At 40.2% G+C, this 16,211-nt stretch overlaps 1 long non-coding RNA gene across 1 annotated transcript; it reads left to right on the top strand.

Moving 5' to 3' along the window:
* The first annotated feature begins 3,958 nt into the window (after positions 1-3,958).
* Positions 3,959-5,608, top strand: LOC112847644 (uncharacterized). The gene is made up of 2 exons (XR_003221298.1): positions 3,959-4,735; positions 5,169-5,608. It is a non-coding gene; the product is annotated as an uncharacterized LOC112847644 (long non-coding RNA).
* The last annotated feature ends 10,603 nt before the right edge of the window (positions 5,609-16,211 follow it).

Genomic DNA, 16,211 nt, shown 5'->3' with positions numbered 1-16,211 from the left:
TCCATATCCCACAATTCATAGCACACCTCTGCCGAGTTAAACAATGGCGGCCACCACTTCGTTTTATATGTCTTTTATTAGTGTTTCTAGGTCACAAAATAAACTTTTAAGATATTTTCAGGCGAGAATGTAGGTGTGTAAACTTCAAATATCTGCTTGTTTTATCAAGACATCCCATATTAGCGACAATGCTCTGACGACATCGGTCCTGCCTGACAGCTAGCCGGCTACCTAGCTAGCTGCCACACTTGGCTGCAAATGGACAGCGAGGGGACACTCTCTCTTTCGTTTCACCTCCCCGGTCTCTCGCAAATGCTCGCACAGAATCGGAGTTACAGCTGGATGTGGAAAAAATAACCGAGTTGTTTGGTGGTGGCTAGCCGGAGCTACAACAGAGGGCAGCTATCCACCGGTGTGTGACAGAAAGGACATGCCGCCAACGAGACATTCGAGGCCGGGCAGGCGACCGCCGGTGACCGGTGGTTGCTAACGCGGTGGTCAATCGTGGATCAGGGAAAGCGAAGGCAGGAGCGTGAGGTGAACTGAATTTCAGGTAAGAAGTTATGAACTGCACTCTATTTGGGTCAGATATAAACCGAGTTTAGGTGTAGTTTATTTTCGTTGTGCTGACTTTTTCAATCACTTACAATAACTCGTACTGCGTTCTAGCTAGCACGACAGAGTTTCTATACAGCTGTGTGCGCATGTTGAACTTTATGACAGCCTCCCCTGTCATTCTCTCGCCTGTTGAAACTTCAGTCATGAAACTGATCAATGATCGGCGTTTCTCTCTTGTTTGTTTATCGCGCAAAACAACAGCAGCACGTTTAAGCTTGATCAGCTGTTGTTAGAATTCATTTGCTTTTAATTTCTGGTATCAGCTGATGTTTGCTGGAGCTACAGCTGTAAAAACGGCAGATGTCCTTACTGAATCATCAGAGCTGAACTGGTGATGGAGAAACAGGTTTACCCTTTAGGTGACATGAATGAGTTGAAGGGAAGTTATGAACCGTTTCTGAGAGACAAATACAGGGAGTGCAGAATTATTAGGCAAGTTGTATTTTTGAGGAATAATTTTATTATTGAACAACAACCATGTTCTCAATGAACCCAAAAAACTCATTAATATCAAAGCTGAATGTTTTTGGAAGTAGTTTTTAGTTTGAGCTATTTTAGGGGGATATCTGTGTGTGCAGGTGACTATTACTGTGCATAATTATTAGGCAACTTAACAAAAAACAAATATATACCCATTTCAATGATTTATTTTTACCAGTGAAACCAATATAACATCTCCACATTCACAAATATACATTTCTGACATTCAAAAACAAAACAAAAACAAATCAGCGACCAATATAGCCACCTTTCTTTGCAAAGACACTCAAAAGCCTGCCATCCATGGATTCTGTCTGTGTTTTGATCTGTTCACCATCAACATTGCGTGCAGCAGCAACCACAGCCTCCCAGACACTGTTCAGAGAGGTGTACTGTTTTCCCTCCTTGTAAATCTCACATTTGATGATGGACCACAGGTTCTCAATGGGGTTCAGATCAGGTGAACAAGGAGGCCATGTCATTAGTTTTTCTTCTTTTATACCCTTTCTTGCCAGCCACGCTGTGGAGTACTTGGACGCGTGTGATGGAGCATTGTCCTGCATGAAAATCATGTTTTTCTTGAAGGATGCAGACTTCTTCCTGTACCACTGCTTGAAGAAGGTGTCTTCCAGAAACTGGCAGTAGGACTGGGAGTTGAGCTTGACTCCATCCTCAACCCGAAAAGGCCCCACAAGCTCATCTTTGATGATACCAGCCCAAACCAGTACTCCACCTCCACCTTGCTGGCGTCTGAGTGGGACTGGAGCTCTCTGCCCTTTACCAATCCAGCCACGGGCCCATCCATCTGGCCCATCAAGACTCACTCTCATTTCATCAGTCCATAAAACCTTAGAAAAATCAGTCTTGAGATATTTCTTGGCCCAGTCTTGACGTTTCAGCTTGTGTGTCTTGTTCAGTGGTGGTCGTCTTTCAGCCTTTCTTACCTTGGCCATGTCTCTGAGTATTGCACACCTTGTGCTTTTGGGCACTCCAGTGATGTTGCAGCTCTGAAATATGGCCAAACTGGTGGCAAGTGGCATCTTGGCAGCTGCACGCTTGACTTTTCTCAGTTCATGGGCAGTTATTTTGCGCCTTGGTTTTTCCACACGCTTCTTGCGACCCTGTTGACTATTTTGAATGAAACGCTTGATTGTTCGATGATCACGCTTCAGAAGCTTTGCAATTTTAAGACTGCTGCATCCCTCTGCAAGATATCTCACTATTTTTGACTTTTCTGAGCCTGTCAAGTCCTTCTTTTGACCCATTTTGCCAAAGGAAAGGAAGTTGCCTAATAGTTATGCACACCTGATATAGGGTGTTGATGTCATTAGACCACACCCCTTGTCATTACAGAGATGCACATCACCTAATATGCTTAATTGGTAGTAGGCTTTCGAGCCTATACAGCTTGGAGTAAGACAACATGCATGAAGAGGATGATGTGGACAAAATACTCATTTGCCTAATAATTCTGCACTCCCTGTAAACAGCAAGCTCCTTTTTTTGTGTAGCTGACAGCTGGTAACTGTGCAGGGGCGGATCTAGCAAAGCTTTTGCCAGGGGGCCAGGTAGGCCATTAACAGAGAAAGGTGGACACAAAGATATACTTTTCTTTCTTACTCTCATATAAAATATTTAGCTTTTATTAAATAGTTATCTGAATCTTACAACCAAAGTTTGTATAATAATACACAAGATTGGCTGTAGACCATTGCTCATCATTCAGAACACTGTGTAAAAATAACAAAAGACAAAAAGTGAATGCGAAAGTGCATAAATATTTATTTTACGTGTTTGATGTGTGTGGCGGGGCGTGGTCTGCAGTGCCGCTGCAGGGGAGGTGGACCCACCTGAGCGGCATCTGCAATCACGCCTCTCGGGCGTTGTCTGTGCTCTCTCGGCTGTTTTTTGGGTGTGTGTAAGTTGAAAAGCTACAGCCGGTTGTGTGGGTACACCAACCATGTGTGAAAAGTGGTCCATAACGTAATGCTTCAAAACGTGTTCATGCAAACATTGTCGGGTCTGCCGTGCTACAATGGGGACTTCTGCTCATGAACCTCTGTGCACAGCGTCTGCAAATCGGGGCTGTACAAAGCAACTTCATCTTTACACAAAACTGTAAGCTGTCATCTGTGAAGTGTGAGCGGTGTTTGTTTTTACCATAGTTCATGGTGGAGAATGGCTGCTCTTCTGAGTTTTGCCCTAAGCAGCCGTAAGAATGGCAAACTACACAGATTAGCAGCGGCATAGGCACACATAAAATTTCTTCAGAAATTTTCGCTTTCTAGTTGTTATTATTATTCTTCAGTTTCCGCCTGAAATATTGCAGCGAAACTCGCCCCGCAGTTTTGAGAGAAGCTTCATATATGTTACCTCATTTTGTGCGGCTGGATCTGGAATGGTGTGCTATGACTTTTGGTGTTTATGACTTTTGTAGTTTTTTAAATATTAATGTTTTAGTGAAAATTTTCCCGCGCTTCTCTGCCGCACAGTTTTGACACAATTGTTAGATATGTTAGATCATTTTGTGCGGCTGGAGCTGGACTAGTATGGTATGACTTTTGGTGTTTATTTTTGGCCCCATAGAAACAGACTTCATTTGTGGTGTGTTGGCTCTCTCTAGTGGTATACCCGGAGTAGTACAGCCAAAAATGTGTATCCTTGGGGGGAAACTCCATATCCCACAATTCATAGCACGCCTCTACAGAGTAAACAATGGCGGACACCACTTCGTTTTATATGTCTTTTATTCGTGTTTCTAGGTCACAAAATCAACTTTTAAGATATTTTCAGGCGGGAATGTAGGTGTGTAAACTTCAAATATCTGCTCGTTTTATCAAGACATCCCATATTAGCGACAGTTCTTTTACGTGTTGCTGATAGCCGGCTACCTAGCTAGCGCCGCTAGCACCGCTAGCGTATGACGACACTACGCAATGACGACACCCCTCCTCCGCTTTGAAATTGACCGTAGACATGATTTTCTGAGACAACGTGGCTATCGTTTCACCGGTAACGCGTCTTTCCCCCCTCCTCCGCTTTGGACTTGAACTTACAGTGATTTTCTGAAGTGTTTACTAAGACACACCGTAAGCTTTTATAAGGTAAGTGTATCTCTCTGTCTCTGGTTTGAAATTTAGCTTTGAAAATTATTTTTTTATGTGTTTCTTTATCGATTTCTTTGTTTCGGCACGTTCGACACGATGCTAAAGCCAGTTAGCGGATATTCAGCTAAGGCAAGCGTTTCTGTCCCTCCTCCGGTTTTGAAATTGACCTTTAAAAGTGCTTTTCTGTGTCTTGACGCTGATATCTACAAAATGACTGTGATTTTATTCCAGTGGTATCGTTTGTAATTGAAACTTTTAAGATGCGGCTCTCAAAAAATGGCTTCATTGTAGTCGGGTTTCACACCTCTCTTTGTCTCGTGGTTTTGTTGCTGGCTAGTTAGCGGATATTAAACGTCTCCCGGTTTGAAATTGATTTTGAAAGTGATTTACTATGATAAGGTAAGCTTATCTCTGTCTCTGGTTTGATATTTAGCTTTGAAAGTGATTTTTTTTGTGTGTTTCTTTATCGATTTCTTTGTTTCGGCACGTTCGACAGGATGCTAAAGCCTTTTAGCGGATAGTCAGCTAAGGTAAGCGTTTTCCGTCCCTCCTCCGGTTTTGAAATTGACCTTTAAAAGTGCTTTTCTGTGTCTTGACACTGATATCTACAAAATGACTGCGATTTTATTGCAGTGGTATCGTTTGTAATTGAAACTTTTAAGATGCGACTCTCAAAAAATAGCTTCATTGTAGTCGGGTTTCACACCTCTCTTTGTCTTGTGGTATTTTGTTGCTGGCTAGTTAGCGGATATTAAGCGTCTCCCGGTTTGAAATTGATTTTGAAAGTGATTTACTTTTAGAGGTATTTTCTGTGTCTTGACGCTGATATCTACAAAATGACTGTGATTTTATTCCAGTGGTATCGTTTGTAATTAAAACTTTTAAGATGTGACTCTCACCACGTACGAAACAATAGCTGCGTTGTAGTCGCGTTTCACACCTTTCTTTGTCTGTCTTTATAAGGTGTTAACTACAGCAGCCTTTAATACCTCAACTCTTGATTCAGCCAAGGTAAGTGCCCCCCCTTATATTTTCTATGTATGCATTCAGCTGATATTTAGAAAAAAATAGGTGTGTTTAGCGCTGGATGTCATTTTATTCCAGAGCTGTTGTTTGTAATTAAAACTTTTAAGATTAGATGGTACAGTGTTTTTACTCCCTTCCAAACAGTAAAGTTCCTCTTTGTCTCTCAGTAGGAAATTTAAACCAGACAGTACAAGGCTACATTTCAGTGTTACAAGCCAATCAGTTTGCTAATTGTTCTGTGAGATTTGTTTGCAAAGTTTAAGGTGTTAAGTAGGACTGTGAACATCTGGGTCTGCTTGCTGCTGGCATTCTGCCAGAGCCCCAGCAACAAGACCGCCTCCCAGCAACGAGACTGCCTGTCAGCCTTGCAAGGTACCCAATTTTCCAATTACTCTATAACAAAACTGTTGTGGGCAACAAGACTGTCTCCTAAGTTTGCAAGCCAATCACTTTGCCAAATGTTCTTGTAAGATTTGTTTGAAAAGTTTGAGGTGTTAAGTAGGACTGTGAACATCTGGGTTTGCTTGCTGCTGGCATTCGACCAGCGTCTCAGCAACAACACTGCCTCCCAGCTTTGCAAGGTAATTACTTTCCCAATTACTGTACACCAAAACGAAGTAACTGTCGTGGTCAACAAATCTGTCTCCCAACTTTCAAGGTAATCACTTTCTCAATTACAATATACAAACTGTTATGGAACTTAACAAAGCCTTAAGACCGGGTGGTGACACTATCAATATGTCTATTTAAAGAAAAGAGATTTTTTTTGTTCTTGTAGTCATCTTGTCTGTCAATGTATCAGAGGGTTAAAATAACAAATTGCTTGAAATGCCAATAATTAATATTCTGTTTTTATGTTGACATTCTACCAGATGCTGAGAAAAAATAAAAGATCCCAGGCACAAAAGAAGCGCTCGAAACCACTTGACCTGGTCGATCCTGCTGTCCCAATGCTCACTGGCCACAACCAAGATGAGGCAGTCAGTAGTTTTCCATCTGACCAGGTAATGAGGATATGGTAGTGATCACAGACAGTTGAACAGTTTTCAAAACACATTTGAGACAGTTAAGAACACTTAGCATTTAAATGAAATGAATGTGTCAGGTCACTTAATGTCTTCTATACCCTTTTTCCTGGGTTAGCAGACGGCACCAGCCGGGTTATCTTTGGAAACACAGGATAGTCCCACCTCCTTATGTTCCCCAGGTACCAAGGTAAATATCAAAAAATATTCCTCTATTAAGAAATTACAAGGTATGCCCACCCATAGGGCTGCTCGATTATGGCAAAAATGATAATCACCATTATTTTCACTGAAATCTAGATCTCCATTATTTGACAATATTTATTTAACAATAACAATGTATTGAATAATGGCTTTAAAGATTGTCATAAAATAATTTGTTTTTGTTTTTTTTGTTGTTTTTTTTTTACCTCTTGTCAACCAACGGCAGTCACTCTCCTCTCCAAATAACTTCTGCTTAGCTTTCCGAGCTTCCCTCTGTTAGCTCCTCTTAATTGTTGTGACGCGTGTTCGAAATGCAGAGAGGTGCGCTCGATTTGCCACATGGAGCAGCGCGAGAGAAAAGCACGAGGGAGGTGCTAATAATCGACTCATTCTCTCGACTCCTTTTTAATGATCGTTGAAAGCCCAGATCGTAATTTTGATTAAAAGTAGATTCATTGAGCAGCCCTACCACCCATGTGTATAACCAGTCTGTATATATCTGATCTTTGGTGTCTATAACCACAGTTGATATGTAGTCTTTCACTTAAAGCATGTTTGCTAACTCAATTTTGTCTAATTTCTATCCAAAACAAAGGAAAATATGACAAAGGGGTTTTTTTTTTTGTTTGTTTGTTTTTTTTTATAGCTCTGAACAGGTAATTCTGATGTGGTAGTGAGCACATACAATATATTTTTTATAACACTTACCCATACAGTTGACCATTTCTATCTTGTAATGTTACCCAACTGGCATAACAGTTCATGCCATGCATTGCATTGTAAAGTGAAATTAAAGTGTCAGGTCACTTAATGTCTTAACATTATATTCTTTTTTGCCTGGGTTAGCAGACAGCACCAGCCAGCTTGTCCTTGGAAACGCAGAATAGACCCACCTCCTTATGTCCTCCAGGCAGCAAGGTAAATTTAAAACGGTATTCCTCCATTAAGGATTTATAGTGGACAATTACATTACCATTAAATGTTAAAGACATATGGTTACATGTTTGCCTTATGTAAACAGTAAGAATTTTGTTGTCTCGCTTCTGTTAGTTTTGTTTAAAGTTACACTCACTTTCAAATTTCTTAGTAGTTATGCAAACAGCTGGAATTTTTTTTTTTTTTATTGCTTAGTACGTTTAGTAACCGCTACTGTTTCATGTTTTCTTTAAAGTATCCAGTGTTACACTCTATTTCAAATCTGTTAGTAGGTTTTCTAATTTTGATTAACTGTATTATCAGAGTTCAGAAACTCGTCCACCAGCAAAACGAGTCTGGGCAACCGATGATTTCCACACGGCATCAAATTCTCCACCTAAAAAGGTAAGCCTAACCCTATGTATAATCACTGGGGTTGATATTTAGTCTTTCACCTTAAGTGTGCTTGCTAACTCGTACTAAATATACTAAAATGTTAGACTAAACATGTACATTTGTCAGTTTCTTTCATCAGACTCCTAAAATGCAGACATCTCAACAGCTGTCTGTCTGTTTAGCTATTTCTATATCTATTGTTCTGAAAAAACTTTTATACCATTTTATACTTAAAGCTTCAGATAAATTGACATCCACAGTGAAAAGCAGTGCAAATAAATACAAACATTTTGTGACACTCATCTTTTCTCAAGATGAATGTCAGTGTGTTCTGTTTCAATCACATTTAACCTGTAACTGAATTTTGTGTCATTTCTTTACAAAACGTAACACAACTATGAAACGTGTTTTTATGGCACATGTACAGAGCCATCTGGTTTAATCTGAAATCAGTGAATGAATTACATCTAATTTAAGAGCATCTGAGATCCTCTTACGAATAATACGTAAACAGGATTTCCTTTCATTTGTATTTAGGCTGCAATTTAGTTGATGTTTGAAGGCCCGCAGCAACCTAAAATAATGTGTTATACTGAAAGAAATTAACTGCTTTGAAAATATGAAGAGCAGAAGGTACAGGTATGACCTTTGTAAAAGGTCATTAAAAAAAACACCTCTAAAACAAATTACAGATATCTAAAATATTTGTCATTTTTACTTCCCACCTCTGCTCTCTCCCACTCTCTCTCACTGTTCCTGTCACTGTCTTTCTGCTTGTCTCTTTCTGGCTTATCTGATGCTGTGTATCTTTAGATTATGCTGTAATATGACTGAGGAGTGATATAATTTGGCTTCATTTGCCTGAACATTTTTTTAACTATGGTAAAACAATGAAACAATGTTTTTACTTTACAAGAAAATCTAAATTTATACAACTCTTGCCACTTAAAAATGTCTTACATCATTGTACCAAGAGTTACATATGTTTTTACTCAACCGTGAAATGCATATCATTAAATACTAAACAATAACATGTGTCACCTTTACCATTCCGTGATCAGCCTTTCCACAACACAAATGAAGAACTACTGACAGAGGAGCTACAGAGCAACGCAGTTCAGCACTTCTGGCGTGTCAGTGCAACTCATTGTCAAAGTGATGAAAGGTACACAGAATTCTCTCGAAATCATCAGTGCACATGCAATGCCCTCACATTCCTGGCCTACCTTAATGAGGAACACCAGTTCAACACAGCCCGACTTGATAAGGTGCTTGAACTGTTGGATTAAAACAAATCTTCAGCAGGAGAGGCGTTATACACAAAATCATCTGACCATAGAGGAACTGCCCAAAAAAGTTCATGCTGACATAAATGTCTACAGTGTGAAAATGGACGACATAAGGTATGGATACCTGAAAGCAGCAGACAAAACTTATCAAAGAAAAGAGTGGTGGTTGCCTCTTGCTAGTCGCCTTGTATGTCTGTCAACAGATGTGAGCTATGCTTTGCTCATGGTCTCACCTCAGTGCATTGCAGTTTTCCGTGACAAATCTGGGAGGTATGGATTATTTGATTCACATTCAAGAAGTGCAGCAGGTTTACCCCAGCCAAATGGAACAGCAGTCATGCTCACTTTCACTCATGTGAATGACCTGATCACCTGCATAACCTTTTTCAAAATCAAGGCAGGTATGCAAGATATGAGTTTGTGCCTGTTTCTTTCAAAAGAGTCAGCACTCACAACGAACAGCCTGCACAGTCAACTCAAGCAACACCAGGAGCAACAGCTACATCACCACAAAATGATGAACCACAAATCACAAATCCCACTGTGCAAGTGCCTCAACCAGAATGAGCCCAAACCTACATGACAATGTTAGAAAGTGATTTAAACCCGCAACAAGATAAAATGGCTTCAAATCAAATTTGTGAACATCAACTTGAAACATCTGTTGATCCAACAAGCAACATCCAAACAGAACAACAAGAAAATCTTGAACTCAATAATGAAAGAGATAAAGTCATAGATACCACCCCCCCCCCCCCCCCAAAAAGCAAGAAATGTGTGCAGATTAAATAAACGACGACGTGGGAAAGCTATTCGTCAAGCTCAAAAAAGTCACAAGCAGCATGTAAAAGCTAAAGAAAAATCTTCATCTGAAGACTTGGCAAAGAAGATAAACAAAAGAAGACACGAAAAGGAACGATATGCCTGCTTTCCTGAATTTCGAATGAAAAAATTACAGGCTGTGAAAACTCAATATGCTCAAAACTGTCATCGCCATAAACAAAAACTGTTATCAGCCAAAGATTATTATGCAAATCCTCATATTCAAGAGAAGATAAAAGCCCACAATGTGAAGAGATACCAAAATGATCCTCATTTTCAACAAAAAAAGCGAGACTACATTATCAGAAGATATACCACAGATGCCAGCTTTCGAACCAGACAGAAACAATATGTGTTCCGAAGATACAACACGGATGCTGACTTTCAAAGCAGACAGAAGCAATATCTGGTCCAAAGGTACAACACTGATGCTGACTTTCAAAGCAGACAGAAGCAATATCTGGACCAAAGGTACAACACGGATGCTGACTTTCAAAGCAGACAGAAGCAATATCTGGTGCAAAGGTACAACACGGATGCTGACTTTCAAAGCAGACAGAAGCAATATCTGGTCCAATGGTACAACACGGATGCTGACTTTCAAAGCAGACAGAAAAAATACATGAGCCAGAAATACAGAGAGGATGATGTCAGAGAAAGGAAGAGGGCATACATAAGAACAAAATATGCATCGGATCAAAAATACAGGCACAAACAAAAAAAATCAATTCATGCCAGGTATTATAATGACTCACAATTCAGACTGCACCATATACAGCGCTGTGCAGAGTACCAGAGACACAAAATGGCTACCACTGCATCTTTCGCCATTTATAAAAAGTTGTGTGCGCAGAGAATAAAGAAGAAATACAGACGACTAGTAACACAATTCCAGCAGGGTCCACAGTCTGAAGCACAGCCCCAGCTTGTAGTGAATAGTGTGATGCAAGCAGCCACATTAGCTTTCCATGAAACAATTAAGTTAGGACCCACCCATGTCTGTACAGTGTGCCACAGAACTCTGTTTCGTAATCAAGTAAAACACTGCAAAAGATCAAAGTATGTTAAAAATAGTCACATTGTTGACACCTGCTTGACAGGAAAATTTGTCCATGTTTGTGATAGTGAATGTACAGCTAATTGTACCTTTCCAAAACAAAGAATGCAAGAGTGGATTTGCTACAACTGTCACAGCCACCTACAACGAGGAAAGATCTCTTCCATCACAGTGGCAAACAATTTAGCACTAGCACCCATCCCAGTTGAACTGAGTCAATTAAATGTACTAGAACGACAACTGATTGCTAAAATTCTCCCGTTTGCCAAAATCATTGCATTACCAAAAGGACAGCAAAGAGCCGTACATGGGGCTGTTGTTTGTGTACCGTCAGACGTGGAAACCACAGTAAACTGTCTTCCCAGAGCTAGCAATGAAGCCCAGCTCCTGCAAGTACAACTGAAAAGACACATCAGATTCAAAGGATACCAACACTTCTACACTGTGAACATGAAGAATGTGTTAGCAGGCTTATCAAAGCTAAAAGAGATGCATTCAGAATACAAAGATGTATCTATTGATGATGACGCAACTTTTGCTGATCCCACAAATAATCAGATAATCGAGACGGAACATGACACTGCTGATACAGATATTCAAGATGCACTGCCCAGAAACTTCGACAACCAAATTGTACCAGAAAGAAGAACCACTGAGGATACAACAGCTGAAATACTTGAGCCATGTCATGATGTAAACGAACTATTGGAGCCTGAACACTCAAATGGAGAGCCCTTACAAGATACGGAGAAAGAAAAGGAAGAACTTCGCCCTGGTCTTGTTCTAGACACCTGTATGCAACCACCAGATATAGCACAGGACATTTTATCATATGGTGAAGGAATATTTAGCATTGCACCCGCCCAAGGAAATAGACCTGTTGGCTTCTTCTCTATTCCTAAACTTGAAGCCATGGCCTTTCCTGTGCAGTTCCCAACTGGACAGAACACATTAGATGAAGCCAGACAAGTCAAACTGTCCCCAAGCATGTATTTTAATACACGGCTGTTCTCTGCAGATACACGGTTTGCAACTGACCAAAGCTACCTATTCTTTGCACAGTTTGTAACAGAAACACACATGGCTACAAACAGCATGTCCATCCAATTGTGCAAAGGTAAGGCAATCACCAAGGATGGATGTAGAATTTGTAACAGAATGCTTCAAAATAAAGATGAAGTGGAGAGACTGATAAATAACAAAGATGCAACACGCTTCATGAAACCTCTGAGAGGTACTCCAGCCTATTGGGAAAAGGCACTGAAAGATCTGCATGCTATGGTCAGACAGTTAGGAAAGCCAACTTTTTTCCTGACATTTTCAGCTGCTGAAATGAGATGGCCTGAGGTTGTTGACGTCATAAAAGCTCAACAAGGTGAACAAGTGGATTTTTCACAACTTGACTGGAACACAAAGTGTGAAATTCTCCGAAGCAACCCTGTGACTGTGATGCGATTGTTTGAAAAAAAGAGTCGATGCACTAATGACAACACTGATCCTGTCCCCAGCACAGCCCATCGGTGAAGTAGAAGATTACTTTTATCGAGTGGAGTTTCAGGCCAGAGGTAGCCCTCATATCCATTTACTGGTTTGGGTCAAAGATGCACCTAAATTTGGAAGCGACCTTGAAGACCACGTGTACAAATTTATTGACAAGTACATAACATGTAAGATGCCTGACCAAAATGCCCATCCTGAACTTCACAAAATTGTGTCTGAGGTTCAAGTCCACAGCAGAAATCACTCCAGATCCTGTAAAATCGGTAATGTGTCATGTAGGTTTGGGTTCCCCAAACTACCCGTAGACCAAACAATGATCACTTTCCCAAGCCCAGATGATGACGATGATCACAATGATAAGCAGCATAGCACAAGTAAGGAGAAAGGCACAAATGAAAAACAAAAGCAAAAAAACAGACGAATGGCTCTCGCAAAAAAACAGAAAGAGGCCAAAGAAAAACTCCAGCCATTGAGAGATTTGCTCTGTGACCCAAATTCCTCGTTTGAAGACTTGTCTGAGCTGCTTCACAAATGCAAATTAACTTATGAACAATACTTGGATTGTGTCTTCAATTTAAGCAATGGCCATGTCATCCTCTTAAAGCGTGAACCTAATGACTGCTGGGTGAATGCATACAATGCAGATCTGCTGAGGGCCTGGAATGCCAACATGGACATCCAATATGTCATTGATGACTACAGCTGCCTGATGTACATGATGTCTTATGTCTCTAAACCCGAATTTGAGATGACACAATTTCTTAATGGAGTCATTCAGGAGGTAAAAAAGTCCAATGTCAATGAAAGAGATGAAATGAAACAGATAATGCAGGCATATGCTAAACACAGAGAAGTCAGTGCCCAAGAATCCGTGGCAAGGACATGCAGCCTGCCACTAAAAAAGTGTTCACGCAGTGTGGTGTTCATACAGACTGATGATGATGCCCTGAAAATGAGTCTCCCGATGAGCAGGTTGCAAAGCATGGCACCAGATGATGAAAATGTGTGGATGTCTGGATTGCCAGAAAAATATGCAAACAGACCCAGAACACCTGAATTTGAAAGAATGTGTTTGGCTGAATTTGCTTCAGAGTACAGGATTCTCTACAGCCATCAAACAGAGTCAAAAAATTCCATCCCTCTTTTGAATAACATGGGTTATATTCAAAAGAGAACAAGAGGGAAACCTGCAATAATCAGATATCCTCGGTTCTCAGAAAAGAAACAACCAGAGAAGTTTTATAGCAGACTACTAAAACTTTATTTTCCACATCGATCAAATGATGACCTTAAAAAACACAAAATACCCCACATCCGGACAGTTCTACAAAAGTGGAGGAAAACATGGTTTTGCTGTGCGGCCAATTGTTACCTTTAACAAAAAGCGTTATGAAAGCCATGGCAAAACAATGGAAAGGGCACTGGAACAGATTGAACAACAAGGCCCACTTATCAATGCATGGAACACCTTTGCACCTGAGGTTGAAGTAGATCGTTTAGAGTGTGTGGCCCAACGACAATCCAGACATGACACTGACGAAAATGAAATGGACATTGTTCCAGACTACCAAGTCAGTGGTAGCAGCAGTGGAGCCATGCCAGCAATCATAGCACCAAAGCTGAGCCCAGACTTTGTCAGAAAAATGTACCAAAGTCTGAATGAAACCCAAGCATCCATATTCTACGCAGTGCGTGAGTGGTGTTTCAAACTTGTGTGGGGTCACTGTCCTGAGCAGTTCTTTTATTTTGTCTCTGGAGGAGCTGGCTGTGGAAAATCACATGTTATCAAGTGCATATATGAGGAGGCAACAAAGATTTTGCACCAACTCCCCAGATTCCGTGACCAAGCAGACATGTCCTACCCTGCAGTACTGCTGACTGCATTTACTGGCACTGCAGCTTTTAACATATCTGGGAAAACACTGCACTCTCTGCTAAAGCTGCCAAAATCTTTAAAACCCCCGTATCAGGGACTGGGCAATGCACTGGATGAAGTGAGAGCTTCACTTTCAAATGCAGAGATTCTGGTCATTGATGAGATATCTATGGTTTCTAAAGACCTTTTTGCCTACATCCACTGGAGACTTCAGCAGATCAAAGGAAACAAGAAGCCTTTTGGTAGGATGTCTATCCTTGCAGTAGGAGACTTTTACCAGCTGCCACCCCTTGGAAAAGCCAAACCACTCTGTGTGTACGAGGACAATGTCCTTGATCTCTGGAAAGACTATTTCCACATGGTCAACCTGACAGAAATCATGCGACAGAAAGATGATCATTCTTTTGGTGAAGTTCTGAACAGGATAAGAGTGAAGCAAAAAACAGATTCTCTTGAAGCCAATGACAAAGCCTTGCTCACACAGGCTATCCATGACATAAAAGACTGTCCATCTAATGTATTACACATTTATGCTACAAACAAAGAGGTCGACAAACACAATTCAGCAACTGTAACTGCTCTTCATTCTGATATCATAAATATTCAGGCCGAAGACTACAGAAAAGACCCACGAATGGGTGAGATGGTCCTCCTGGCAGATATGATGAAAGGCAAAAAAAGAGATTTACCTGATAACATACAAGCTGCACCTGGAGCGCGTGTTATGATTATTAGAAATTTGGATGTTGAAGATGGGCTTGGTAATGGGACATTTGGAACAATCACGAACATTGTGACAACCACACAGGATGGACCCAAAACTGTGAATCTCATTGGACTTAAGCTGGACAATCAAAATTCTGGGCAAAAATTTCGCAGAAAAATACAAGGATCCTCAGACAACCTGGTATATATTGAGAAATGTGAAGAATCTACAAGTAAAAAAGGAGTTCTTCGCAGGCAATTTCCAATGAAGTTGGCCTTTGCATGTACAGCTCACATTAAAATACCTTTGAAAAACAAATTGAATACCGCTTAATGGACATTTATTTCTACCACTTTAAACGACTCAAAACTGTAAAATCTAAATTGTAACTTCTCTTGAACACCTGACACTAAAGCATAATTTATTTTATTTATTTTATATCTATTAACTTCTTTTGTAATCATGTAACTGGAGCATCTTTCCCTCATCTCTGTATGCTGCATATAACAGAGATCACAATACAGCTTACTTTGCTTTAAATTGAAAATCAGCTGTATTCCATTTCCCCCCTCCTTGTGGTATAAATAGCAAACTATGCTCATGTTGCATATTGCTCCCTCTAGTGTTATAAATGGCAACCGGCGGTAATTGAACCACATTAAAGGCAAACTACACTCATTGGCAGTAGCATAGGCACACTTAAAATTTCTTCTGAAATTTTCCCTTTCTAGTTTATTTTTACTACTCTCATGAGTTTCTTTTCCCTAGAATATTAGTATATGTAGCTGTTTCCACAAAACCCAAGTTCTATGCAGTGAAGAAATATGTTACCAAGTGCCACAGTAGAGCACATTATTTAAAATTTTGACAACATAGGAGACGAACAGAGCTAAATTGGGATTTAAATAACAGTGGAAATGGAAACTGTAAACTCAAGCATCAAGAAATAGCACCTTGGGATGCAGCAAGATGTTTTTGTTTCATTTTTCAAATCTGAAACGGATGTCTGTGTTGAGGCTGAGATGTATTGGCATGTCTGAATTTGATTCCACCAGAAAAATTATGTAATATAATACATTGCATATAATTATATGTTTGTGAAATTCTAAATTCAGTGTGTATGAAATGGAGGTATAAATGTACACAGATGTTCTTTGGTCCAAAGACCTTTTTTTTTTTTTTTTTTTAAA

This window comes from Oreochromis niloticus, linkage group LG2 (genome assembly GCF_001858045.2).
Source record: "Oreochromis niloticus isolate F11D_XX linkage group LG2, O_niloticus_UMD_NMBU, whole genome shotgun sequence".
NCBI lineage: Eukaryota > Metazoa > Chordata > Actinopteri > Cichliformes > Cichlidae > Oreochromis > Oreochromis niloticus.
This window is presented reverse-complemented; position numbering and strand designations above follow the sequence as displayed.